Consider the following 26,071-nt stretch of genomic DNA (forward strand, 5'->3'; position numbering starts at 1 on the left):
AGGGAATTTGGGCAATATAGAGCTTCAGTGATTATTCTAAATACATGGCATGATTTAATTTTTTTTAAGTTATTGGTTATAACGTTTAAGGAAAAGGAAATTTTGTTTAATTTAGAATCTCAGTAACTACCTTTAAATATTTTGAATAATCTTAAGTTTTTTAAAAGGTTATTGCTTCTGATGTTTTAGAAAAGAAAAGGAAGTTAACATTCTAAAAATTTGCATGTTAGTACAGTTTGAAGCATTATGTGTTTTAATGTTCAAGAAAAGGAAATTACAAGTTTTCTGTATACCTGTAAATCCCTGTGTAAACTAAGAAAACCAATAAATGTTCTGTTACTGTGAAAAAAAAAAAAAAAGTGGTAGAGTGTCTGCTTCGCATGCAGAAAGTCCTGGGTTCAAATCCCAGCTCCTCCAATTTTTGTTTCTCCGTGCAGCAGTACATGAAAACTTTTGCCTATCATCATATTCTACAAAATTCAGTGTACAAGATTCTTCCCCCAAGCAAGTGGATTTCGTACAGTTCGACCTCATGGCGGGAGGACGATGACCTGCAAGACCCTGGGCTGCGATCCCCCCCATTGAAATGTTGCTCCAAAGCCTTCGGTATGGCGTGCAGGGTGCATCTCAAACATGTATTTGCAACTCACCGCGACAATCGTCATTTGTTTTTTTCGAGATACTGAAAAATGAAGGGGGCACCCGGGATTGAACCGGGGACCTCTCGATCTGCAGTCGAATGCTCTACGACTGAGCTATACCCCCTTTCACGATCTTTCTGTTCCCATAACTTAAGGAACAATATTATACTCTGCCTGGCTAAAGACGTCTAATCAAGCAAAATATTGCGTAATCATTATCTCTCAGTTATATATTAGCATTAAACGATATAAATATCAAAAATACTAGACACTTCGCGCCTGGAGAAAGTGCGAGTCGGCGCCTTCACCTTAATGTCAGAACGCGAAAATTGTACTTGCAGCTTTTTTCAAGCAAGTTCTGTTCGTCCGTTCTCCGTAATCGTTTGGTATCTGATTAAACTGACATACTCGCCTACGGATTTCGTAAACGAAAATTTCATTGTGACCCCGACGTGATTTGAACACGCAACCTTCTGATCTGGAGTCAGACGCTCTACCGTTGCGCCACGGAGTTGACGCTGTTTGGGTCTTGTCATGAATAGGTTCCTCGAACACTTACTGTACCGTTCAAACCTAAGAAATAATGACAGTAGCATCCACGAGACACTCGTCACAGATGTACTTGCTCTGGCGGGGGTGTAACTCAGTGGTAGAGTGTCTGCTTCGCATGCAGAAAGTCCTGGGTTCAAATCCCAGCTCCTCCAATTTTTGTTTCTCCGTGCAGCAGTACATGAAAACTTCTGCCTATCATCATATTCTACAAAATTCAGTGTACAAGATTCTTCCCCCAAGCAAGTGGATTTCGTACAGTTCGACCTCATGGCGGGAGGACGATGACCTGCAAGACCCTGGGCTGCGATCCCCCCCCCCCATTGAAATGTTGCTCCAAAGCCTTCGGTATGGCATGCAGGGTGCATCTCAAACATGTATTTGCAACTCACCGCGACAATCGTCATTTGTTTTTTTCGAGATACTGGAAAATGAAGGGGGCACCCGGGACCTCTCGATCTGCAGTCGAATGCTCTACGACTGAGCTATACCCCCTTTCACGATCTTTCTGTTCCCATAACTTAAGGAACAATATTATACTCTGCCTGGCTAAAGACGTCTAATCAAGCAAAATATTGCGTAATCATTATCTCTCAGTTATATATTAGCATTAAACGATATAAATATCAAAAATACTAGACACTTCGCGCCTGGAGAAAGTGCGAGTCGGCGCCTTCACCTTAATGTCAGAACGCGAAAATTGCACTAGTAGCTTCTTTCAAGCAAGTTCTGTTCGTCCGTTCTCCGTAATCGTTTGGTATCTGATTAAACTGACATACTCGCCTATGGCTTTCGTAAACGAAAATTTCATTGTGACCCCGACGTGATTTGAACACGCAACCTTCTGATCTGGAGTCAGACGCGCTACCGTTGCGCCACGGAGTCGACGCTGCTTAGGTCTTGTCATGAATAGGTTCCTCGAACACTTACTGTACCGTTCAAACCTAAGAAATAATGACAGTAGGATCCACGAGACACTCGTCCCAGATGTACTTGCTCTGGCGGGGGTGTAACTCAGTGGTAGAGTGTCTGCTTCGCATGCAGAAAGTCCTGGGTTCAAATCCCAGCTCCTCCAACTTTTGTTTCTCCGTGCAGCAGTACATGAAAACTTTTGCCTATCATCATATTCTACAAAATTCAGTGTACAAGATTCTTCCCCCAAGCAAGTGGATTTCGTACAGTTCGACCTCATGGCGGGAGGACGATGACCTGCAAGACCCTGGGCTGCGATCCCCCCCATTGAAATGTTGCTCCAAAGCCTTCGGTATGGCGTGCAGGGTGCATCTCAAACATGTATTTGCAACTCACCGCGACAATCGTCATTTGTTTTTTTCGAGATACTGAAAAATGAAGGGGGCACCCGGGATTGAACCGGGGACCTCTCGATCTGCAGTCGAATGCTCTACGACTTTTTTTTTTTTTTTAACGCCTTAACCACTTTTTTTTTGCATTATCCATTTTTTTTTTCTCCTGGGTGAAAGCCAGGTATCCTAGCCACTTTGTTTTTATTTTGTTTGCCTTATCCATTTTTATTGTCTTATCCATTTATTTTGTTTTTTCAATTTTTTTAGTTAACCACTTTTTTCGTTTTTGTGTTAAACCATTTGAATAACCCAGTGCAGGTAGGTGGAGGCGCGTTGGGCAGGGGTCGAAACCCGAGGCCTGGCCATGACGTCTCCTCGTCCCTGCACTGAAGCACAGTGGCACCAATACGTAGTAATTGTCCTTGGTTCGGAGTCTCATGATACTGATATGTGGACACGGGGCTTATTTATGAATTGTCTATGCAAACAGGTAAAAGCTTGGCAGGAAGGCAAAGTAACTAAGAGCTAGCGAGAATGTCTCCCCTCTCATGAAGTGAGATCAGTATCCCCCTATACCGGTGCCATTAATGCAACTGGCGCAGGAGCGAGCAATAGAAGTGGAAACTTAACCAATCCCCTGCTTTTCGAAAACAATACTGAGCATATTCGCAAAGTCCCTCTTAAGATGTGGGAAAGATTGTTGCGTCCAGTACTCATGAAGCATGTAACCAGTAAACGAAATAAAATTGGAAATACCATCACCATCAACCACTGCAAAAATGTAACGGCCAAGAAGCCACATAATGGTGTTGTTCTTTGTCCGGGGATAAAAACCGTGTCCGGCCAGCAGAGAATATCAGTTGTAAAAGCCGGCCGCGGTGGTCTAGCGGTTCTGGCGCTGCAGTCCGGAACCGCGGGACTGCTACGGTCGCAGGTTCGAATCCTGCCTCGGGCATGGGTGTGTGTGATGTCCTTAGGTTAGTTAGGTTTAAGTAGTTCTAAGTTCTAGGGGACCTATGACCTAAGATGTTGAGTCCCATAGTGCTCAGAGCCATTTGAACCATCAGTTGTAAAAGCTGATTCCGAGCTTCTGGTGAGTAACGCCAATTGTCGGCGCAGCCAGTACCACATGCGAAGACGGTCAGCGCAGGTAAATCGGTGTGGGAGTGTATCAACACAACCACACGTTTGACAAAGCGGAGTGACACTTAAACCTATACGATGAAGTCGTTCGTTCGTAGGAATCAGCTGATTAACTACCTTATACCATAGGGAGGCAACAGTTGCGGAATGAACGGGTAAGCTGATATTCGTCCATATGTTACCCCAATGAAAACGGGGATATTGTAAAACAATCGGGATGGAAGAAGAAGACCTGTGCCATTTGTCAAGCAGTGTTCGCGTAGTAAAAACAAGACTACGTTGTAAGTGGAGATCCAGATAACTAATTTCAATGTAGAAGTCCCGAACATGCCGTAGCTTCGCATTTAGAGGTCCTACGTTAATAGGCGGTGACAAGCTCGCAGGACGAACGACATGGAATAATCGCGAAGTAACAGTCGGGGACTCAGAAAATAAAAGATGGAGGGTGCGCTTAACATAAAGGACAGCAGCCTTGACACGGACATCGGTGAACGACAAGCCGCCCTCAAGTCGCGGCTTCGTAAGAACATCACAACGTAATTTAAAAATGTGCCCCCGCCAAATATATCTGTTAATAAGCTGGACCATTTTTGCACCCTGCATTCTGGGAAGCGGAAACAACTGAGCAACGTAATATACTTTACATAAAACATAAGTGTCTAATACAAGCTTTTTTTGCAGTATCGGTATCGAACGCCATGAGTGTTCGAATAAAACACCTTGAAGCTTGGAAATGGCCACTTGCCAATTTTTCGCAGCCATACGAAGAGGACACCGTTCAAGATAGATACCTAAATGTGTATGATGTTCAACAGCCGTAACCCACGGAACAACCACATGTTCAAAGCCCCGCAAATTCAGGAGTTTGCTTTTACGGGGGTTGATACGAGAACCTGAGGCAGCAGAAAATTTATCTAGTTCCATTTTCAACGGCGGCACTTCTGCGGTGGAACGAAGCAAAACAACCAAATCATCAGCATGAGCTGTTGCTGTCTGGGTAACCCCAGAGATCGTAAGACCACGAAGTGTCGAGTTGAGACGTGTGAGGAGTGGTTGAAGGGAGAGAGCATAAAGGGTCATGGATAAAGGGCTACCTTGCGGGACGCCACGTTTAATATCAATGACCTTCGTCAGCTGTCCATTAATGTCAATCTTAGCAGAAATGCCAGTCGTCATATTCTTAAGAACCAGCAGCGCCTTTTCATTAAAACTGAGTCGGCGCAGCAGAAGCTCTAAAAACGAATGGGACACACGATCAAAAGCCTTACTAAAATCAACAAATAAAAGCGCACAGGAAATATTGGTGACAGCGACAATCGACACAATGTCACGATACCCCGCCAGAGGCGTCAAGATGGAGCGCCCCGGAAAGCAGCTTTGACAAGGAGTTATCACAGGTGTAAGCAAGAGGGATAGACGTGCATTAACAGCCCTAGCAGCCGTCTTATAATCAAAATTTAAAAGGGTTAAAGGACGAAAGTCACTAGCTGTCTTCAAACCAGCAGATTTCGGTATCAGGACAACCGTACCTCTCTTGAAATCGGCCGGAATTGTGCCACAAGTCAAAATTTCATTTACTATATCCGTAAAAACAGGCCCTATAATAGGCCAAAAGCGAACAAAAAACTCCTTAGGAAGGCCATCCGGACCAGGAGATTTGTGAGATGGTGAACAAGCAATGAAAGCTGAAATTTCGTCTGCAGTAAAAGGAGCTAAAAATTCCATATTATGGTCCTCTGTTAAAACTGATGGGATAGCAGTTAAAATCTCGTCAACATCAAGCGGATCAGAATCAGCCACAGCATATAAGGTCTCATAGTAGCAGGTAAGTTCATGGGTTATTTGATTCTGTAAGGTAAGCCGGCGACCATCAGCTGCCATAAGGCCGTCAATCAATACACGTCGACGGTTCTTGTGGTGACGAAACAGATGGTACATGGAAGTCATTTCATGTGCTAAGGTGGACGGCGGTTTAGATTTAATCTTCAACCCTTCCATCTGAAGCCGTTTAATACTAAGGAGCTTGGCTTTAATTTTCCGAACCTCAGAAAGGTGGGCGCATGTCATTCGAGAAGTATCATAAAGTTCGCGAAGCACCGAATAATAATACTCAAAAGTCAGTTTCAGATCTCGCGCTCTGTTATAACTGTAGGACATTAAAGTGCGACGTAGTTTTGGCTTCGCACAGTGGATCCACCAGTGAAGCTTAGACGGATAGTATCGCAGAGAACGTAAACACATGTCCCACGCCGTCTGTATTAGAGGTTCGATGTCAGGGTCATCGAGCAGGGAGACATTTAATTTCCACAGCGGCCGATAAAGTTTAAGAGGCTGACGCTCCAAATTAATTATAACCGCAAGGGCACAATGATCCGTAAAACTGGCTGGAAGAACATCTACATTTAAAACAGAAACACTAAGGGGATCAGAAATATACAATCGGTCCAGTCGACTACTTGACGTGGCAGTAAAAAATGTAAATTTAACTAAAGTGGCGTGTTTAACCTCCCACGCATCGCGTAGTCGTAGTTGACGTACAAGAGAATGTAGCTCGAAACAATAATTAAAATGAGGGGATGGGTCCTTAGCTTGTAATACACAATTAAAATAACCCCCCAATATCAAAGTCGCAGGATTTTTGCGTAAAAGATAAATCAGATCCTCTTTATAAAAACGAGACCTTTCCTGCCGTTTGCTGGAGCCAGAGGGGGCGTAAATATTAACCAAGGTTGTGTCAAATAACCGACAACCAATACCCCTTCCCGAGTCTAAGAGCTCAATTTCGGTAACGGGGATACCGTCACGAATTAGTAAGGCAGTACCTGTGGAAAACTCAGGCGCAAAATTTATAATAGTGCGAAAGCCAGGAACAAACAGGTGTGCAACGGAGACTTCCTGCAGGAAAACAACATCAGCTGCAGAGTCATAAATAAACTGCTGCAGAGACGCTAACTTCAGAGCAGATTGAATGCTATTTATATTTAAGGTAATAAACGTGTACGCCTGCAACATCAACCAAAAAAGGGAAAATGAACCCTAATTACACCACATTAGAAGCAACTACATCCAGATCATCAACATCAGACATGGCAGAGGGTGGTTGCCCGGAATCAACGGAATCAGAGTCATCCTTTGCATGCTTGTGTTTTTTCCGCACCACGTGAAGATTGGGGGGCACTTTCACCCGACGGCGTATCTGATGCACACCAGATTCAAGAGCAGGCGGAGTGGGGGGTTCGAGATCAGGCACGTCAACCAAGGCATCCGAAGGATTAGCAGGGCGAGAGGAATCAGAAGAAGGAGCAAGCAAGGGGAAAACTGCAACAGGAACATCGGCACCGGCATCAGAAGGTGTAGGTATTGGAAGTGTAGGAGGTGGAGAGATAGGTTTGGAATCCGCTGAAGCGGAGCGCGCGGTTCTAGAAGCGATTTTCCGACAAACAGCTGTCTGCACCGAAGTGTCGTCAACATGTTGTGATGCCTGTGTCGGGAGGGATGTCAACACCACCTCGACCGAATGTTGGGGCTCTTGCGCCGACAGCGTGGCAGCAGGTTTGACGTCATCAGGCAAAGCAGGACACACAGTGGGAACAGAATCCAAAACAAGCATGGGAGATTCCGGAATTCTCTCGTCAGATTCGCAAACCGGCTGCGAAACAGCAGCTTCGTCATCAGTGCTACCGGTATCACTAGCACGACGGCGTTTGTTATTGGAAACAGACGGGATCGGTGTAGAAGCAGCCGATACATCTGGGCGAGTGGGTAACGGGGGAAAACCTGCATCAGAGGAAGGTGTCACTCGTTGTGAAGAATCTACTGCAGGAGGCTGACACGAGACTGTGGAGGAAGCTGCTGGCACAAGATCGGCAACCGTTAATTTGCGGCGTTGTGCTAGCCCATTTTTAAGCACAAACACCCGCTTAGGGCAATTAGCACGAACATGACCATTTTCATTACATAGAAAACACGTACCAACTTGCCCCTCATAAGTAAGATGAACACGATAACCACATACAACCAGATGGGACGGTATATTCGACTTAATATGCATTTCAACCGATCTGATACCATTATAACATTGCAGCTTATGTTGTGCAGACCAACGTTCATTTCGAATGGACCGAACGGTACCATAACCAAGCAAAGCTTCCTTGAGATAACTGTTTTCAACTTCAGGGGGTAAATTATAAACCCGAACTGTGGTATACGTAATTTCCGCATTGGAAACAGTAACACTGCTAACAGAACCATCTCTATGACGGAACGACACTTGCTCACCATGTTTAAGTAAAATCTTATCTAGCAAAACTGGGTTCAACAATTTCACAAAAAAGCAGTAAAGTTCTGTGTCAAAATACGCCGTATGTACCTGGTCCGATGTAATGCCAATCGTATCCACAATCCATTCGTGAATTTCCAACGAAGTCGGTTGAACATTCCTGGTGGCCTTGTTAAACTGAAAACAGAGAGTACACTTCCGCGGAAACAACCGGGAAGCCATAAAACTTAATTAATGCGGCAAAAGCCGCTATACAACACAAGACACAACACAAACACTAAGACGACGAAACAACGAAGAAAAGAAGACAAAGAAACGTCACACACAGAAAGTAAATAGTCACAACCCGAGGGAAACGGCGGATCGAATACACAGCACGTCCGATCGCTGTCGCGTCTCAAGCGGAACTGAAAATTTCATTGTGACCCCGACGTGATTTGAACACGCAACCTTCTGATCTGGAGTCAGACGCGCTACCGTTGCGCCACGTAGTCGACGCTGCTTAGGTCTTGTCATGAATAGGTTCCTCGAACACTTACTGTACCGTTCAAACCTAAGAAATAATGACAGTAGGATCCACGAGACACTCGTCCCAGATGTACTTGCTCTGGCGGGGGTGTAACTCAGTGGTAGAGTGTCTGCTTCGCATGCAGAAAGTCCTGGGTTCAAATCCCAGCTCCTCCAATTTTTGTTTCTCCGTGCAGCAGTACATGAAAACTTTTGCCTATCATCATATTCTACAAAATTCAGTGTACAAGATTCTTCCCCCAAGCAAGTGGATTTCGTACAGTTCGACCTCATGGCGGGAGGACGATGACTTGCAAGACCCTGGGCTTCGATCCCCCCCATTGAAATGTTGCTCCAAAGCCTTCGGTATGGCGTGCAGGGTGCATCTCAAACATGTATTTGCAACTCACCGCGACAATCGTCATTTGTTTTTTTCGAGATACTGAAAAATGAAGGGGGCACCCGGGATTGAACCGGGGACCTCTCGATCTGCAGTCGAATGCTCTACGACTTTTTTTTTTTTTTTTTTTCTATGTTGTACAAGGGGCTGTTACAAAATTCGTTTGCCTCCTGTGAGGATCGAACTCACGACCTCTGGTTTACTAGACCAGCGCTCTGCCACTTTTTTTTTTTTTTTTTTATTTTTATTTTTTTATCTTAGGAGGTGGTTCTCGCATTCTTCATACTTCAGAATTACGGGGTTTGCTGTTAACGCTGAATCAAAGCACTCCAGCCGACGCTGTGGGCGTAATAATCGAGCTCGACACAGTCCGCAAAAGAAATAATTTTAGCAGAGCGTGGTTTCGATCCACGGACCTCTGGGTTATTTTTTTTTTTTGCGAAGTCCGACGCCTTATCCATTTTTTTTTTACTTTTTTTTTATTTTTTTTTAATATAGTTACCTGGGTGAAAGCCAGGTATCCTATCCACTTTTTTTTCTTTTTTTTCATCCTTTTTATTTTTTTTTGTTTTTTTATTTTTTTTATTTTTTTTGCAATTTTTTTTTATGCACGTGAGTGCTAGGCAGCCGGCGGCAAGGTGGGCAGGGGTCGCAATCCGGAGGCCTGGCCACGATGTCACCGCCATACCCCGCACCCAATTGCATGGTTTTGTGATTTGATTTTATTGTTATGTATTCATTATTATATTTTGGTTAATTTGCAAGGTGGCGTCATGTGTGTTCCATTATGTTTATAGATATAAACAGAATGATAAAAAGAAATCCATGTCTGGTCTGTGGATTACGCAGCACACCATGAATGCAGCACAGCAGATACTCAAAGTTGGTCTTCACGTAGAATAATTGTCCCAGTGGCCATGTCGTTGATGAGTATTGTGCATTCGGTTTCCCGATGGTTGATTGTGGATTGCTGCTTCTCAAAACCCTGAGCATGCCATGCGTTGGAAGATGAGCGCTGGTAACGTGGTGACACCAAGAGCAGGGACATGCCAAACAACCATTTCCCGTATCGTAAAGCCTCTTGATAGGAGGAAGAGAAGCTGCTGGAAACTCCTGGTTCGTACTAAATCGTCGTGCAGCTTTGATGAAAGATAATGCGAAATGAAAGTAAACAAATGAGGTGCCTCTTCTGGGTTACGCCCTGCGGAACCAAAAGTAAAGTGCTGGCATTTGAAAATGAAAAGGAACTCCCAAATACAATTAAATGTTCGAGGCCGAGTGCAGTGCACTCTGTACCGTCGTGTGACCCATGATGCAAATCACCCGCATCTGATGGTGCGGAGCAGACCAAATCCATGGAAACAAACAATATAACAAAGTAGTGAAAAAAAAAAAAAAAGAAAGAAAACTCCGTCCAATGGATCTGTAAACTTAAATTCTTCCATCACTTAAAGCAATAGTGAGAAAATTTTGAAACTGGTCTTTATACTGTCGCAATTTCTTAATCGCATAATACTCTTCGATGAGGTACATCTGATAATCGTGTAGCGTTGGCGTTGTATGGTCAAGCATGTAATAGACGAACTGGCCCATGAGCCAGACATAACTATTATTCTTAGATTGAGGATAAAGCTGCCAGTCTGGTTGGAGCGCGTCTTGAAGTTGAATGGAAGTATCCGACGTCCTATTAATGACAGCGAGTTTCTTTCGTGTCCACTGCCATATTTGTGTTTGATCCCTGCAGTGGAAGAGATGCGGCAGCGTTTCCACTAGGTTACACTTCTCACAAAACGGGGTGGGCCGCAGCTTGATTTTGTGCAATTTCTCGCCAGTGGGAATCACCTCATTGACAGCGTCATACCAAACTGCTCGAACTCTGGAGCGAAGAAGCGGATAACTAATGTTCTTCCAGACATTTCTCCAGTTTTTTCCTAAATATTTCTTCTCAATTGGGTTATCCAGCTGCCATTGAGTAAGAGCACGATAGGTCGCCGCCGTGTTGAACGGATGCGGGTTGTCCTGAACATAGCTTAGCTCCACATAATACCGCCGGATATAGCCAAGCTCAGGATGAATGTGGCCCACAGGCGTTGGCGCAGACAAATCCTTTGGACGTAAGGTGTTGAAAAGCCGTGCAGTGAGACTATTTGGGGTACTGTGTAGTATGCAGGAAGTACGAGTTAAAAGAGTCGCCACACATTGGGATTCAACGTCTTTGACGCCTAAGCCACCTCGGGAACGAAGTAACGAGGTAGCTTTAAAGGAAACTTTAAAGATGTTCCCTCTCCAGACATACCAGCAAGCAAGTGCTAAAATTTTTTTCGCAATGGCTGTCGGGATTGGTAAAACAGCGGCAGTGTGATAGAGCTTACTGAAAACGTAACTATTAATAAACTGTGCCCTCTGCATCCGGTCTAAAGACCGCATGTTATGTTCTTTGATCACCGCACGTAAGATGGTAAGCTTGCGTTCCCAATTCACGTGGAGCATGGCGTGGGGGTTCGGTGATATAACCAGGCCTAGATGCCACAGGTCTTCGGTCCTGTCCAACCAAGAAATATCGATGGAATTGGGGTTGCGACCTAACGGCATGATTTTGGACTTTCGCTCATTAAGTCGAGCGCCACAAGCGACAGAGTACTGATGGACAATCCGACGAACTGACCCCAGCTCTTCGGTGTTAGCAATAAGCACACTGATATCGTCGGCATAGGCGTGGCAGACCGTTTTGGTGTTTAACGTTTGCAACCCGTGTAAAGTTACGTAAAACTTTTTAAGAAGTGGCTCTATAGCGATCGAGAATAACGTCATAGAAAGGGGGCACCCTTGTCGCACTGCTTGTCGTATGGGCACAGGGGCGGTTAACTGGCCGTTAACCTTCACGCGTGAAGACGTTCCGCAGATACATTTCTGAATAAGCTGTCGAAAACGCTGGTTGAATCCCATTTGACTCATTGTGCGCAATAAAAAAGCGTGATTAATTCTGTCAAACGCCTTATCGAAGTCGAGAAACAATAACGCCAAATCAGTGTTGGTAATCCAAGTTAAATAAGTCAGGTCACGATATTCACACAGGGCATTCAACATCGATCGACCACTGACTGCACCCGTCTGATAAGGGCCAAGTACTTTGCCAAGAAGTACTTTAAGCCTGGTGTTTATAATCCTAGTCAAGATCTTGAAATCAGAGTTAAGCAACGTAATTGGCCGAAAGTCATTTAACATAGTCGGATTGGATGTTTTAGGAACCAGGACAACCATGCCTTCCGTGAACTGCGGGGGGAAGGCAGCATGCGATAACAGTTCGTTATACATGGCGGTCAATTCGTCGCCGATCACATCCCAGAACCGTGAATAAAATTCAACCGGCAAGCCGTCTAAGCCGGCAGCTTTGTTCTTGGCAGCGCACGCAATGATGGACTTAACTTCAGAGTTGGTGACATTGGCCAAGAGAGCAGCGTTATCATCCTGATCCACTGTGGAGGCGATGTCGTTTAAAAAATCATCCCCCGCGGATAGATCGGTATCTGACTCGGAATAATGTTGTCGAAAATAATTGAAGACATGCGTCTTGATAGCACCCTGTTCATTGTACAGATTCCCGCCAGCATCCTTCAGATGAGCAATAATTTTTTGTTTACCACGTTTGGTTTCCCGTATGAGATGGAATAACGATGCGGACTCGTGGGAGATGTCATCAGAAGAGCGCGATCGGACCCGAGTGCCAACAAGTGCGTCACGAACTAAAGCAGTAATTTTGGCTTTGATACGCTTGATGCGGATCAGGTTGTCGGACAAAGCAGATGGATCGCTGTACAGCTGGCGTAAACCGAGGAAATAAAATTCTAGAGACCGTTTCCTCCAATAAGCCCTGGTCCTGGCAAACTGGCAAATACATTTCTTAATCTGCGGCTTAACAAACTCCGTCCACCAAAGAACGCGCTCCCTATACCGAGCTTGCCTCTGGAGGCACTGCTGCCAGGTGTCAACGAGGCAACGCCGTAAATCCGCTTCATCGAGCAGCGAGACATTCAGCTGCCACGTGCCGCGTCCCAAAAATGTCTTCTGCCGCACATGCCGAATCGTTAGATGGTATGCGGTGTGGTCACTAAAACTGAGCGGCCATAGTTCACAATCACGAATAGTATGTAAAAGATCTTGAGAAACATAAAACCTATCCAGACGGCTAGAAGAAGCAGCGCTCACATAGGTATAGCCCATCGTGTGTGGTCGAAGGTGACACCAACTATCTTGTAAATGCAGACCATCTGTTAACGTTAGTGGCTCGGGACAAAAATTAAAATTCGGACTTTGATCTTCGTTGCGTAAAACGCAGTTGAAATCCCCACCCAGGATGATCTTCAGTCGAACGTTCGGCAATAAGGTCACAACTTCAGCCCTAAAAAATTCACTTCTGTCCCTTCTGCCAGCGGACCCTGTCGGGGCGTACACGTTCAGGAGAAGCAAATCCTGTAATTGGGCGGCAATGCCGCGTCCCGTTTCTAAAATCGCTGTAGGGTGGTAAGCGATGCCAGCTTTGAATAAAATCGCAGTGCCCGCCTCAGTGCCAAGATTTAATATGGCATCATACCCAGGTATTTCTCCAACCTTGGGGGACACAACTTCTTGGAAGAAAACTATATCTATATCGGCGGCATATAGATAGTCGGTCAAGCATTTAAGTTTGACAGCGGATGCGATCCTATTCAAATTAACTGTGGCTAGTTTATAATCTTGCATGGTGGGGATAGAAAGGGTCCGTGTTATTCACTTTCGTCTTCCCAAGACTTCTCGGCTGGCGTATGCTGATGGCCAGTATCCATCAGCTCAGGACTCGGACGGTCGACATGCATCTCCATATCGGCCTCCCCCACGTGGCGCGCGACGGAACCCATGTCATCTGTGCCGCCGCGTTCACTGCCGTCTTTTCGGATCTGCTTTATTGTGCGCTGCAGTTTCTTTTCCAGAGTGCGGATCTCCTCCGCACTCTGCTTCCGTGCCGACCGCTTAGATTTCCCAGTTCTTGGGGGAGGTGCGTCGGCGTCAGAAACGGTTTTGACGTCCGTCAAGAGGCTGTGTGTAGACCCTTCCTCAGATAGGTCACTGCCGAGAGGGAGGGGCATGGGGGGCGCAACGTCAGGGGGGCAAGAAACGCGCGACCTGTCGCCACCATCCGACAACTGTTTCAGCTCGACGGACGTAGTTGGAGTAGGGACGGGAGTCGGTCCGGCATGGTCGGCACGAAGGCCGACAGTCGGGGAAACCTGCAGGTGTGCAGCGTGGCTGTCGATATCGGTGACATCACTACGAACGGGACATTCGGGGGTTGCCGCAGAGTTGTTGACAATGACCGCGCCGGCGTCTGGGGTCACCGCAGCCGGTTGGTGGAGCGTCGGTTGTGTCGTAGGCGACTCCATCAATGTCCGAGCGTAAGACAACCGATTGCCATCGTGCCCATCGAGAGGTGTAAGACGATGTTGCATTCCTCGGCGACCCGCCCGGACACGGGGACAAGCAGATTTTAAATGGTCGGCAGAACCACATATTACACAAGTTCGCGGTTGTCCTTCGTACATCACCAGCGCTCGAAAACCCTGCACCAAAATGTTGGACGGGATAAGCTTCGTTAAATCAATTTTCGCATTCCGAACGCCGTTATCAACATTGAAATGTTTGTAACCCCTCCATTGCTCGGCATGAATTTGCAAGACATTACCGTAGGGAGACAAAGCTTGCCGAATTCTATCGAAGCTAACTTCGAAAGGCAGATTAAATATACGGACGGTTCGGAGCCCTAGTCCAGCATGACTAACAGATACTTTACAAATTTCGCCTTTAGAATTCACAAAATCCGCAGTGCCTTCCGTGAGGGTCATAATACGAACGCAAGGATCGTCACTAATCAATTTTACATAAACAGCGTTCGCAAGAAAATCATACGAAAACCCAAGAACTTCGTCATCTCGCAGTCCTAATCGATCGTAAAACCAGTCAATAAGTTCGTGAACCTGTGGTCGAGCATATCCATACGGAAATCCAAATCGTAGCGTGTTACGTCTCAACTCATCCTCCATCACTTTCGTGAAGTAGTACTTACAGGACCAACAGCTGCGTGCGCTCTTAAGCACAGGCGAAGCGACCACCACCGCACGTCTGCACACGGCCGCGGCCGCGGCGGAACTACGACTGAGCTATACCCCCTTTCACGATCTTTCCGTTCCCATAACTTAAGGAACAATATTATACTCTGCCTGGCTAAAGACGTCTAATCAAGCAAAATATTGCGTAATCATTATCTCTCAGTTATATATTAGCATTAAACGATATAAATATCAAAAATACTAGACACTTCACGCCTGGAGAAACTGCGAGTCGGCGCCTTCACCTTAATGTCAGAACGCGAAAATTGCACTAGTAGCTTTTTTCAAGCAAGTTCTGTTCGTCCGTTCTCCGTAATCGTTTGGTATCTGATTAAACTGACATACTCGCCTATGGCTTTCGTAAACGAAAATTTCATTGTGACCCCGACGTGATTTGAACACGCAACCTTCTGATCTGGAGTCAGACGCGCTACCGTTGCGCCACGGAGTCGACGCTGCTTAGGTCTTGTCATGAATAGGTTCCTCGAACACTTACTGTACCGTTCAAACCTAAGAAATAATGACAGTAGGATCCACGAGACACTCGTCCCAGATGTACTTGCTCTGGCGGGGGTGTAACTCAGTGGTAGAGTGTCTGCTTCGCATGCAGAAAGTCCTGCGTTCAAATCCCAGCTCCTCCAATTATTGTTTCTCCGTGCAGCAGTACAAGAAAACTTTTGCCTATCACCATATTCTACAAAATTCAGTGTACAAGATTCTTCCCCCAAGCAAGTGGATTTCGTACAGTTCGACCTCATGGCGGGAGGACGATGACCTGCAAGACCCTGGGCTGCGATCCCCCCCATTGAAATGTTGCTCCAAAGCCTTCGGTATGGCGTGCAGGGTGCATCTCAAACATGTATTTGCAACTCACCGCGACAATCGTCATTTGTTTTTTCGAGATACTGAAAAATGAAGGGGGCACCCGGGATTGAACCGGGGACCTCTCGATCTGCAGTCGAATGCTCTACGACTGAGCTATACCCCCTTTCACGATCTTTCTGTTCCCATAACTTAAGGAAAAGTATTATACTCTGCCTGGCTAAAGACGTCTAATCGAGCAAAATATTGCGTAATCATTATCTCTCAGTTATATATTAGCATTAAACGATATAAATATCAAAAATACTAGACACTTCACGCCTGGAGAAAGTGCGAGTCGGCGCCTTCACCTTAATGTCAGAACGCGAAAATTGCACTAGTAGCTTTTTTCAAGCAAGTTCTGTTCGTCCGTTCTCCGTAATCGTTTGGTATCTGATTAAACTGACATACTCGCCTATGGCTTTCGTAAACGAAAATTTCATTGTGACCCCGACGTGATTTGAACACGCAACCTTCTGATCTGGAGTCAGACGCGCTACCGTTGCGCCACGGAGTCGACGTTGCTTAGGTCTTGTCATGAATAGGTTCCTCCAACACTTACTGTACCGTTCAAACCTAAGAAATAATGACAGTAGGATCCACGAGACACTCGTCCCAGATGTACTTGCTCTGGCGGGGGTGTAACTCAGTGGTAGAGTGTCTGCTTCGCATGCAGAAAGTCCTGGGTTCAAATCCCAGCTCCTCCAATTTTTGTTTCTCCGTGCAGCAGTACAAGAAAACTTTTGCCTATCACCATATTCTACAAAATTCAGTGTACAAGATTCTTCCCCCAAGCAAGTGGATTTCGTACAGTTCGACCTCATGGCGGGAGGACGATGACCTGCAAGACCCTGGGCTGCGATCCCCCCCATTGAAATGTTGCTCCAAAGCCTTCGGTATGGCGTGCAGGGTGCATCTCAAACATGTATTTGCAACTCACCGCGACAATCGTCATTTGTTTTTTCGAGATACTGAAAAATGAAGGTGGCACCCGGGATTGAACCGGGGACCTCTCGATCTGCAGTCGAATGCTCTACGACTGAGCTATACCCCCTTTCACGATCTTTCTGTTCCCATAACTTAAGGAAAAGTATTATACTCTGCCTGGCTAAAGACGTCTAATCGAGCAAAATATTGCGTAATCATTATCTCTCAGTTATATATTAGCATTAAACGATATAAATATCAAAAATACTAGACACTTCACGCCTGGAGAAAGTGCGAGTCGGCGCCTTCACCTTAATGTCAGAACGCGAAAATTGCACTAGTAGCTTTTTTCAAGCAAGTTCTGTTCGTCCGTTCTCCGTAATCGTTTGGTATCTGATTAAACTGACATACTCGCCTATGGCTTTCGTAAACGAAAATTTCATTGTGACCCCGACGTGATTTGAACACGCAACCTTCTGATCTGGAGTCAGACGCGCTACCGTTGCGCCACGGAGTCGACGTTGCTTAGGTCTTGTCATGAATAGGTTCCTCCAACACTTACTGTACCGTTCAAACCTAAGAAATAATGACAGTAGGATCCACGAGACACTCGTCCCAGATGTACTTGCTCTGGCGGGGGTGTAACTCAGTGGTAGAGTGTCTGCTTCGCATGCAGAAAGTCCTGGCTTCAAATCCCAGCTCCTCCAATTTTTGTTTCTCCGTGCAGCAGTACAAGAAAACTTTTGCCTATCACCATATTCTACAAAATTCAGTGTACAAGATTCTTCCCCCAAGCTAGTGGATTTCGTACAGTTCGACCTCATGGCGGGAGGACGATGACCCGCAAGACCCTGGGCTGCGATCCCCCCCATTGAAATGTTGCTCCAAAGCCTTCGGTATGGCGTGCAGGGTGCATCTCAAACATGTATTTGCAACTCACCGCGACAATCGTCATTTGTTTTTTCGAGATACTGAAAAATGAAGGGGGCACCCGGGATTGAACCGGGGACCTCTCGATCTGCAGTCGAATGCTCTACGACTGAGCTATACCCCCTTTCACGATCTTTCTGTTCCCATAACTTAAGGAAAAGTATTATACTCTGCCTGGCTAAAGACGTCTAATCGAGCAAAATATTGCGTAATCATTATCTCTCAGTTATATATTAGCGTTAAACGATATAAATATCAAAAATACTAGACACTTCGCGCCTGGAGAAAGTGCGAGTCGGCGCCTTCACCTTAATGTCAGAACGCGAAAATTGCACTAGTAGCTTTTTTCAAGCAAGTTCTGTTCGTCCGTTCTCCGTAATCGTTTGGTATCTGATTAAACTGACATATTCGCCTATGGCTTTCGTAAACGAAAATTTCATTGTGACCCCGACGTGATTTGAACACGCAACCTTCTGATCTGGAGTCAGACGCGCTACCGTTGCGCCACGGAGTCGACGCTGCTTAGGTCTTGTCATGAATAGGTTCCTCCAACACTTACTGTACCGTTCAAACCTAAGAAATAATGACAGTAGGATCCACGAGACACTCGTCCCAGATGTACTTGCTCTGGCGGGGGTGTAACTCAGTGGTAGAGTGTCTGCTTCGCATGCAGAAAGTCCTGGGTTCAAATCCCAGCTCCTCCAATTTTTGTTTCTCCGTGCAGCAGTACAAGAAAACTTTTGCCTATCACCATATTCTACAAAATTCAGTGTACAAGATTCTTCCCCCAAGCAAGTGGATTTCGTACAGTTCGACCTCATGGCGGGAGGACGATGACCTGCAAGACCCTGGGCTGCGATCCCCCCCATTGAAATGTTGCTCCAAAGCCTTCGGTATGGCGTGCAGGGTGCATCTCAAACATGTATTTGCAACTCACCGCGACAATCGTCATTTGTTTTTTCGAGATACTGAAAAATGAAGGGGGCACCCGGGATTGAACCGGGGACCTCTCGATCTGCAGTCGAATGCTCTACGACTGAGCTATACCCCCTTTCACGATCTTTCTCTTCCCATAACTTAAGGAAAAGTATTATACTCTGCCTGGCTAAAGACGTCTAATCGAGCAAAATATTGCGTAATCATTATCTCTCAGTTATATATTAGCGTTAAACGATATAAATATCAAAAATACTAGACACTTCGCGCCTGGAGAACGTGCGAGTCGGCGCCTTCACCTTAATGTCAGAACGCGAAAATTGCACTAGTAGCTTTTTTCAAGCAAGTTCTGTTCGTCCGTTCTCCGTAATCGTTTGGTATCTGATTAAACTGACATATTCGCCTATGGCTTTCGTAAACGAAAATTTCATTGTGACCCCGACGTGATTTGAACACGCAACCTTCTGATCTGGAGTCAGACGCGCTACCGTTGCGCCACGGAGTCGACGCTGCTTAAGTCTTGTCATGAATAGGTTCCTCCAACACTTACTGTACCGTTCAAACCTAAGAAATAATGACAGTAGGATCCACGAGACACTCGTCCCAGATGTACTTGCTCTGGCGGGGGTGTAACTCAGTGGTAGAGTGTCTGCTTCGCATGCAGAAAGTCCTGGGTTCAAATCCCAGCTCCTCCAATTTTTGTTTCTCCGTGCAGCAGTACAAGAAAACTTTTGCCTATCACCATATTCTACAAAATTCAGTGTACAAGATTCTTCCCCCAAGCAAGTGGATTTCGTACAGTTCGACCTCATGGCGGGAGGACGATGACCTGCAAGACCCTGGGCTGCGATCCCCCCCATTGAAATGTTGCTCCAAAGCCTTCGGTATGGCGTGCAGGGTGCATCTCAAACATGTATTTGCAACTCACCGCGACAATCGTCATTTGTTTTTTCGAGATACTGAAAAATGAAGGGGGCACCCGGGATTGAACCGGGGACCTCTCGATCTGCAGTCGAATGCTCTACGACTTTTTTTTTTTTTTTTTTTTTTAATATTTGCGAGCAGGACGGCAAACGGCTGCTCGGACAGCTCAAACTTGCCACGATTCGTGTGGAAAAAATTCCGTTCCGGTACCGGGAATCGAACCCGTGCCTCCTGGGTGAAAGCCAGGTATCCTAGCCACTTTTTTTTTTTTTTTTTTTTTTTTTTTTTCCCCGTTGTGATCAAGGAATGTAATTGCTAAAAAATCGTAAGAAAGTCTGCGTCTTAGGAAGTGTTTCTCGTATTCTGCACACGACGTCGTCGTTTCACAAGTCACAGGGTCTGCTGTCGACGCTGAATCAGCGCACCCCAAGATTAATGATCGAGCTCGAAGCACCCAAGAAAAAGAATAATTTTAGCAGAGCGTGGTTTCGATCCACGGACCTCTGGGTTATGGGCCCAGCACGCTTCCCCTGTTTTTTTTTTTTTTTTTTTTTCTTTTTTTTTTTTTTTCCTAATTATTATTTTCCCAAAAGGAGGCGTCAGGGGCATGGCGGTCAGGGGTCGAAACCCGAGGCCTGACCACGATGTCCCGTTTTCCTCCTCTAGGATTAAACCAACTAACGGTCTTCTTGTTAGTTATTCATTTAACATGTTGCAGTGCGCTGCCACTGTGAAAAAAAAAAAAAAAAAAAAAAAAAACTAAATTGCGTCTAGAATATATAACATTTCTTCTTGAAACATTGTGTGTCCTTGACTGGCGTGGGTACATGGCCTGTGACGTGTTGGCGCGTTGCAAGTATGTAAAAGTTGTGTTTCCAGAGAGGAAGTAAGCCAATGTAGAACGTCTCTCAGGTTGGAGGGACAGTGCAGATAAGAAAGTTCTGAAACAACTGTTTATACTTAGGACATTGTTTCAAATGATAATGTTGGTCCTGAAGATACAAAATATAGGCGCTGAGATCTGCATGATGTTTGGTAACAATGTAGTATGCACAATGTCCAAGGAGCCAGGCGTAACTATTATTCTTCGCGGCGGGGAACAATCGCCAATCCGGATGTATCACATCTTCCACAGTTATCGTATGTTCCGACGTCCTGTTGAGAACCGACAGCTTTTTCCTCGTCCAGTTCCAGATGACGACATTCTCTCTGCAAACGAAGGTGTGAGCCAGGGTATCTAGAAGCTGACAACGAGTACAGTATGGTGTAGGACGCAGTTTTATTTTATGCAGCTTTTCGCCTGTGATGATCTTTTCATTGACAATATCATACCATACCGACGCTACGTCCAACGGCAGAATGGGGTTGCTGATGTTCGCCCATATACGGCGCCACGTTTTTTCCGGATGTTTTGTTTCGATCGGATGTTGGTGCTGCCGCTTCGTCAGTTCCGTGTAAAGGGTAGAGGTAGTAAAATGTTGGGGCGACTGAGGCAGGTAACTGATTTCCGTGTAATAGACGCGGACGTATCCCAACTGTTCATTAATGCGCCCAACATGGATTGGCGGCCGCACATCCTGAGGTAGTAAGGAGGTAAAGAGGCTCTTCGATAGTCCAGTGTGATTACTGCGAAGTAGTTTGGACGTTCTATTTATGAAGACTGCAAGACACTGTGAGCGTACATCCTTGATGCCTAAACCGCCTGCGTGGCGAGCCAGTGTTAACGTTTGAAGTGGAGTTTTGAAGATATTGCCCCTCCAGACAAACCAATAGATGGCAACAAGCAGCTTGTGAGCGATGTCATCGGGTATTGGCAACACGGCGGCGATGTGATAGGTTTTACTAAGAACATACACATTGATAAACTGGGCTCGTTGGAGACGGTTCAGAGATCGAGTCTTATGTTCCTGGAGGGTTGCTCGAACTGTGTTGAGTATAAGTTGCCAGTTAGTCTTGGTCATTTCACGCGGGTCCGGCAGCAGAGTCATTCCAAGTTGCTTAATCTTGTCAACACGTTGCAACCAAGAGGATACCATAGATTCATCAATTGGACCGAGAGGAAGAATTTTAGATTTATGGGTATTGATCAACGCACCGGAGGAATGCGTGTACTGTGTGGTCAGACGGCGCACCGTGTCAATATCATCCGTGTTATTTACAATGACGCTAATGTCATCAGCATAAGCATGGCAAACCGTTTTGACATTAAAGACCCTGAGGCCGGCGAGTTGTTCATGCAGATTAAATAACAGCGGCTCAACCGCTATGGCAAACAACGACATCGAGAGAGGGCAACCTTGGCGAACAGATTGTTTGATGGGCACACGAGGAGTGAGTTGACCATTAACCTTTATTCGGGATGTTGTTCCAACGATGCAGTGCTGTAAAAGCTGAAGGAACTGATGATTGAACCCCATTTTGTGCATTACGTTTATTAAAAACGTATGGCTAATCCTGTCAAAGGCCTGTTCAAAATCTAAAACCATAATACCTAGTTGACATTTACAGAGCCAAGTTAAATGTAGGACGTCCCTGTAGGCACATAAAACAGTCGTCATAGACCGACCTGTGCCGACGCTCGTCTGGTACGGACCGATAACTGTCGTGAGAATGGGTTTCAGCCTATGATTTAAAAGACGAGTCAGGATTTTAAAATCAGTGTTCAACAATGTAATGGGTCGATAATCGTGCAAAGAACGGCTGTGCGCTTTTTTGGGAATCAATACGACCATGCCTTCAGTAAAGTCTATTGGAAAGGGATCACCGTTCAACAATTCATTGTACATAGTTGTTAATTCATCACCAATAAGGTCCCAGAAGCGGATGTAAAATTCCACAGGGAGACCGTCTAATCCTGCCGCTTTGTGACGTGGTGATCCTGTTATGACAACCTTGAGGTCTTCATTCGTGACATTTTCCAGAAGGTGAACATTGTCGTCAGGGGTAACTGTCGTTGCAATGGGAGATAAAAGAATTTCTTCTATTGATGAATCGATTTCCGGCTCTGCATAAAGATTCGTATAGTATGTGACAACATGATTTTTGATGTCGGTCTGCGTGATGTATACCCGTCCTCGGTCGTCTTGAAGATTGTGGAGTAGCTTCTGCCGTCCACGTATAGCTTCTCTTATAACATGGAAAATTGAAGGCCTTTCCTTCATAATATCAGTCCCAGTCCGCGCTCGTACTTTAGGACCGTCCAGTGACCGCCGCACCAGAGTTGTAATTTTGGCTTTAATGCGTTTGATTTGAAGGTTGTGGCTGATGATCCGTGAAGGATCACCGTACAACTCGCGCAAACATGAGAAATAAAATTCTAATGTGCGCTTCCTCCAGTATGCTGTTTCCCGTGCATATTGGATCATACATTTCTTTAATTGCGGCTTAACGAATTCGGTCCACCAAACTACACGTCGTGCGTATCTCGCTTGATTGCGCGTACACTTGTCCCAAGTGCGAACGAGGGAGTGTCGCAGTTCGACGTCATCGAGGAGAGAGAGATTTAGCTGCCATACACCGCGTCCCAAAAATGTTGTTTGCTTAGTAGAGTTGACTGTTATATGGAAGGCACAATGATCAGAAAAATTGACAGGCCATATCTCACAGTCAATTACATTGTGCAGGAATCCTTTGGTGACATATAGTCTGTCTAATCGACTTGCTGAACTATGGCACACGTAGGTGTACGCCTGAGCCTGTGGACGAAGATGGGTCCAGATATCTATCAGACCTAAACCATCAGTTAAAACTTTTAACTCTTCACAAAAATTAAAATTTGGGCACTGGTCCTCGCGGCGTAACACACAATTAAAATCCCCGCCTAATATTATATTATGTCGGACGTTAGTGAAGAGGCGTACTACGTCCTCTCTGTAAAAGTCGCGCCTGTCGCGTCGACCGTCAGACCCAGTTGGGGCATAAATATTTACTAAAAGCAACCCGTTTAGTTTTGCCGTGATCCCGCGCCCAGTTTCTAGCAAGGTGTCTAATTCACACTGAATGCCGACTTTATATAGAATCGCTGTACCACATTCATCGCCTATGTTCACAATGGCTTCATAGCTGGGAATATCTTCGACCTTAGGGGAAACAACTTCTTGTAACATAGCTATGTCGACGTCTGCTGCGTACAAGTAATCACGTAAGCTCTTCCATTTAACGTCTGAGACGATTCTATTGACATTAATTGTGGCAATCTTGTACGCTTGTGTCATCCCTGAGTCTACTAGTCTCGTTCCACGTCCTCAGACCACGAAGTGGTCGTCGCAGGTATTTCTGGGGCCGTCGTTTCCATTGGTTCACCTGTACGGGCATCGACATGCATAGAACCACCATCCTCTTGCGGCTTGGATGTACCGTTCCCCTCTGTGTTGGGCAACAACACGTCAGAGGAAGTCTTCTTGAGGATTTTCTGGGTTCGCAACAGCTTACTTTCCAACTCGTCTAGTTCCTCTTGACTTTGTTTCCGAGCAGCACGTTTAGATCTGGCGGCCGGTTGTTTGAAACTGGCTTTGCCAGAAGTTGTCGGGCCACCGACGGATGCGGTATCGACGCCGATGGCGGAGCCTTTCACCTTACCGGAAGGTGAACCAGATAGCACAGTCGGTGTTTTCGTGGGAGTAGGAACTACAGACGTCAACTGCTGACGACTTTGGTGCGGAGCTGACGTTTTCTCCCCTTCAAAGCGCAACTGGCTGGCAGGTGGGAGGTCAGGTATGTTATCATTCTGACGATCGCGATGATCGGCGGCACTTTGACTATGATCGGCAGCGGAGGCCGGAGGCTGTACCCCGGTGGCGGCGTCGGCCGGGCAAGGTTCGGACGCGGCCGCCAGTGTGGTCGGCCGCTGCAAGACAGGCGAGTCCGCCAAAGTCTGCGCGTACGTCAACTTGTCTCCCGTCTCGGCACCCTCCGCACCAAGGAGAGGTCGAAATTCGCGGCGAGGGGACTTAATACGTGGACATCCTGCCTTTATATGATCAGGGGACCCACAAATAACGCAAGTGCGTGGTTGTCCGTCGTAAACAACTAAGGCCTTAAAGCCACGTACAGTTACAAAGGACGGTATATGGCGATGCAGATCAATCTTGACGTTACGGACACCATTGTCGACATTGAAATGCCTGTTCCCCTGCCACTTCTCGCCATAGATATGAATGACTTTGCCATACGGTTCAAGCGTTCGCTTGATGTGCTCGAATTCCATTTCGAAAGGTAAGTTAAAGACGCGGACCGTTCTCAAACCTAAGCCAGCATAACTAATCCCAACTTTCAAAACTTCGCCTTTCGAGGTACGAAAATTAGAAGAACCTTCTGCTGTCGTCATAATCCTATGACACACGTCATCAGTTTGAAGACCAACGTACAGAGCGTTAGCGAGGAAATCATACTGCAAACCATTAACATCACCGTCTCGCAAACCTAATTGGTCAAAAAGCCAGTCGTCGATATCGAGTACAGTAGGTCGTTCACAGCCGAACGGGAACTCAACTTTAAGATTGCACTTGCGATATCTAGCCTCCATTATAAGGCGCTTTTATCGTTACTTACAAACACTGAGAAGCTGTAAACAGCAGCAAGCACGCGAGCGGCGAGGGCAGCAACACGTACGCAACACACACGTCCGACCGCTACGGCGTCTCGGCCGCGACTGACTGAGCTATACCCCCTTTCACGATCTTTCTGTTCCCATAACTTAAGGAAAAGTATTATACTCTGCCTGGCTAAAGACGTCTAATCGAGCAAAATATTGCGTAATCATTATCTCTCAGTTATATATTAGCGTTAAACGATATAAATATCAAAAATACTAGACACTTCGCGCCTGGAGAACGTGCGAGTCGGCGCCTTCACCTTAATGTCAGAACGCGAAAATTGCACTAGTAGCTTTTTTCAAGCAAGTTCTGTTCGTCCGTTCTCCGTAATCGTTTGGTATCTGATTAAACTGACATATTCGCCTATGGCTTTCGTAAACGAAAATTTCATTGTGACCCCGACGTGATTTGAACACGCAACCTTCTGATCTGGAGTCAGACGCGCTACCGTTGCGCCACGGAGTCGACGCTGCTTAGGTCTTGTCATGAATAGGTTCCTCCAACACTTACTGTACCGTTCAAACCTAAGAAATAATGACAGTAGGATCCACGAGACACTCGTCCCAGATGTACTTGCTCTGGCGGGGGTGTAACTCAGTGGTAGAGTGTCTGCTTCGCATGCAGAAAGTCCTGGGTTCAAATCCCAGCTCCTCCGATTTTTGTTTCTCCGTGCAGCAGTACAAGAAAACTTTTTCCTATCACCATATTCTACAAAATTCAGTGTACAAGATTCTTCCCCCAAGCAAGTGGATTTCGTACAGTTCGACCTCATGGCGGGAGGACGATGACCTGCAAGACCCTGGGCTGCGATCCCCCCCATTGAAATGTTGCTCCAAAGCCTTCGGTATGGCGTGCAGGGTGCATCTCAAACATGTATTTGCAACTCACCGCGACAATCGTCATTTGTTTTTTCGAGATACTGAAAAATGAAGGGGG

General features: G+C 46.0%; 23 non-coding genes across 23 annotated transcripts; 9 read left to right on the plus strand and 14 right to left on the minus strand.

Annotated features, from left to right (window-relative positions):
• Positions 1-693: 693 nt before the first annotated feature.
• Positions 694-765, minus strand: Trnac-gca (transfer RNA cysteine (anticodon GCA)). Its single transcript has one exon. It is a non-coding gene; the product is annotated as a tRNA-Cys (tRNA).
• A 318-nt stretch (positions 766-1,083) lies between these two features.
• Positions 1,084-1,155, minus strand: Trnaw-cca (transfer RNA tryptophan (anticodon CCA)). Its single transcript has one exon. It is a non-coding gene; the product is annotated as a tRNA-Trp (tRNA).
• A 118-nt stretch (positions 1,156-1,273) lies between these two features.
• Trnaa-cgc (transfer RNA alanine (anticodon CGC)) lies at positions 1,274-1,345 on the plus strand. Its single transcript has one exon. It is a non-coding gene; the product is annotated as a tRNA-Ala (tRNA).
• Positions 1,346-2,003: 658 nt separating this feature from the next.
• Trnaw-cca (transfer RNA tryptophan (anticodon CCA)) lies at positions 2,004-2,075 on the minus strand. The gene has a single exon. It is a non-coding gene; the product is annotated as a tRNA-Trp (tRNA).
• A 118-nt stretch (positions 2,076-2,193) lies between these two features.
• Positions 2,194-2,265, plus strand: Trnaa-cgc (transfer RNA alanine (anticodon CGC)). The gene has a single exon. It is a non-coding gene; the product is annotated as a tRNA-Ala (tRNA).
• A 6,073-nt stretch (positions 2,266-8,338) lies between these two features.
• Positions 8,339-8,410, minus strand: Trnaw-cca (transfer RNA tryptophan (anticodon CCA)). Its single transcript has one exon. It is a non-coding gene; the product is annotated as a tRNA-Trp (tRNA).
• Positions 8,411-8,528: 118 nt separating this feature from the next.
• Positions 8,529-8,600, plus strand: Trnaa-cgc (transfer RNA alanine (anticodon CGC)). Its single transcript has one exon. It is a non-coding gene; the product is annotated as a tRNA-Ala (tRNA).
• A 6,742-nt stretch (positions 8,601-15,342) lies between these two features.
• Trnaw-cca (transfer RNA tryptophan (anticodon CCA)) lies at positions 15,343-15,414 on the minus strand. Its single transcript has one exon. It is a non-coding gene; the product is annotated as a tRNA-Trp (tRNA).
• Positions 15,415-15,532: 118 nt separating this feature from the next.
• Trnaa-cgc (transfer RNA alanine (anticodon CGC)) lies at positions 15,533-15,604 on the plus strand. Its single transcript has one exon. It is a non-coding gene; the product is annotated as a tRNA-Ala (tRNA).
• A 275-nt stretch (positions 15,605-15,879) lies between these two features.
• Trnac-gca (transfer RNA cysteine (anticodon GCA)) lies at positions 15,880-15,951 on the minus strand. Its single transcript has one exon. It is a non-coding gene; the product is annotated as a tRNA-Cys (tRNA).
• Positions 15,952-16,269: 318 nt separating this feature from the next.
• Trnaw-cca (transfer RNA tryptophan (anticodon CCA)) lies at positions 16,270-16,341 on the minus strand. Its single transcript has one exon. It is a non-coding gene; the product is annotated as a tRNA-Trp (tRNA).
• A 118-nt stretch (positions 16,342-16,459) lies between these two features.
• Trnaa-cgc (transfer RNA alanine (anticodon CGC)) lies at positions 16,460-16,531 on the plus strand. The gene has a single exon. It is a non-coding gene; the product is annotated as a tRNA-Ala (tRNA).
• A 275-nt stretch (positions 16,532-16,806) lies between these two features.
• On the minus strand, positions 16,807-16,878 carry Trnac-gca (transfer RNA cysteine (anticodon GCA)). The gene has a single exon. It is a non-coding gene; the product is annotated as a tRNA-Cys (tRNA).
• A 318-nt stretch (positions 16,879-17,196) lies between these two features.
• Trnaw-cca (transfer RNA tryptophan (anticodon CCA)) lies at positions 17,197-17,268 on the minus strand. Its single transcript has one exon. It is a non-coding gene; the product is annotated as a tRNA-Trp (tRNA).
• Positions 17,269-17,386: 118 nt separating this feature from the next.
• Positions 17,387-17,458, plus strand: Trnaa-cgc (transfer RNA alanine (anticodon CGC)). Its single transcript has one exon. It is a non-coding gene; the product is annotated as a tRNA-Ala (tRNA).
• A 275-nt stretch (positions 17,459-17,733) lies between these two features.
• Positions 17,734-17,805, minus strand: Trnac-gca (transfer RNA cysteine (anticodon GCA)). Its single transcript has one exon. It is a non-coding gene; the product is annotated as a tRNA-Cys (tRNA).
• A 318-nt stretch (positions 17,806-18,123) lies between these two features.
• Positions 18,124-18,195, minus strand: Trnaw-cca (transfer RNA tryptophan (anticodon CCA)). Its single transcript has one exon. It is a non-coding gene; the product is annotated as a tRNA-Trp (tRNA).
• A 118-nt stretch (positions 18,196-18,313) lies between these two features.
• Trnaa-cgc (transfer RNA alanine (anticodon CGC)) lies at positions 18,314-18,385 on the plus strand. The gene has a single exon. It is a non-coding gene; the product is annotated as a tRNA-Ala (tRNA).
• A 275-nt stretch (positions 18,386-18,660) lies between these two features.
• Trnac-gca (transfer RNA cysteine (anticodon GCA)) lies at positions 18,661-18,732 on the minus strand. Its single transcript has one exon. It is a non-coding gene; the product is annotated as a tRNA-Cys (tRNA).
• A 318-nt stretch (positions 18,733-19,050) lies between these two features.
• Trnaw-cca (transfer RNA tryptophan (anticodon CCA)) lies at positions 19,051-19,122 on the minus strand. Its single transcript has one exon. It is a non-coding gene; the product is annotated as a tRNA-Trp (tRNA).
• Positions 19,123-19,240: 118 nt separating this feature from the next.
• On the plus strand, positions 19,241-19,312 carry Trnaa-cgc (transfer RNA alanine (anticodon CGC)). The gene has a single exon. It is a non-coding gene; the product is annotated as a tRNA-Ala (tRNA).
• A 6,216-nt stretch (positions 19,313-25,528) lies between these two features.
• On the minus strand, positions 25,529-25,600 carry Trnaw-cca (transfer RNA tryptophan (anticodon CCA)). The gene has a single exon. It is a non-coding gene; the product is annotated as a tRNA-Trp (tRNA).
• Positions 25,601-25,718: 118 nt separating this feature from the next.
• On the plus strand, positions 25,719-25,790 carry Trnaa-cgc (transfer RNA alanine (anticodon CGC)). The gene has a single exon. It is a non-coding gene; the product is annotated as a tRNA-Ala (tRNA).
• Positions 25,791-26,071: the final 281 nt, after the last annotated feature.

The sequence above is a fragment of the Schistocerca serialis genome, chromosome 4 (genome assembly GCF_023864345.2).
Source record: "Schistocerca serialis cubense isolate TAMUIC-IGC-003099 chromosome 4, iqSchSeri2.2, whole genome shotgun sequence".
Lineage (NCBI taxonomy): Eukaryota > Metazoa > Arthropoda > Insecta > Orthoptera > Acrididae > Schistocerca > Schistocerca serialis.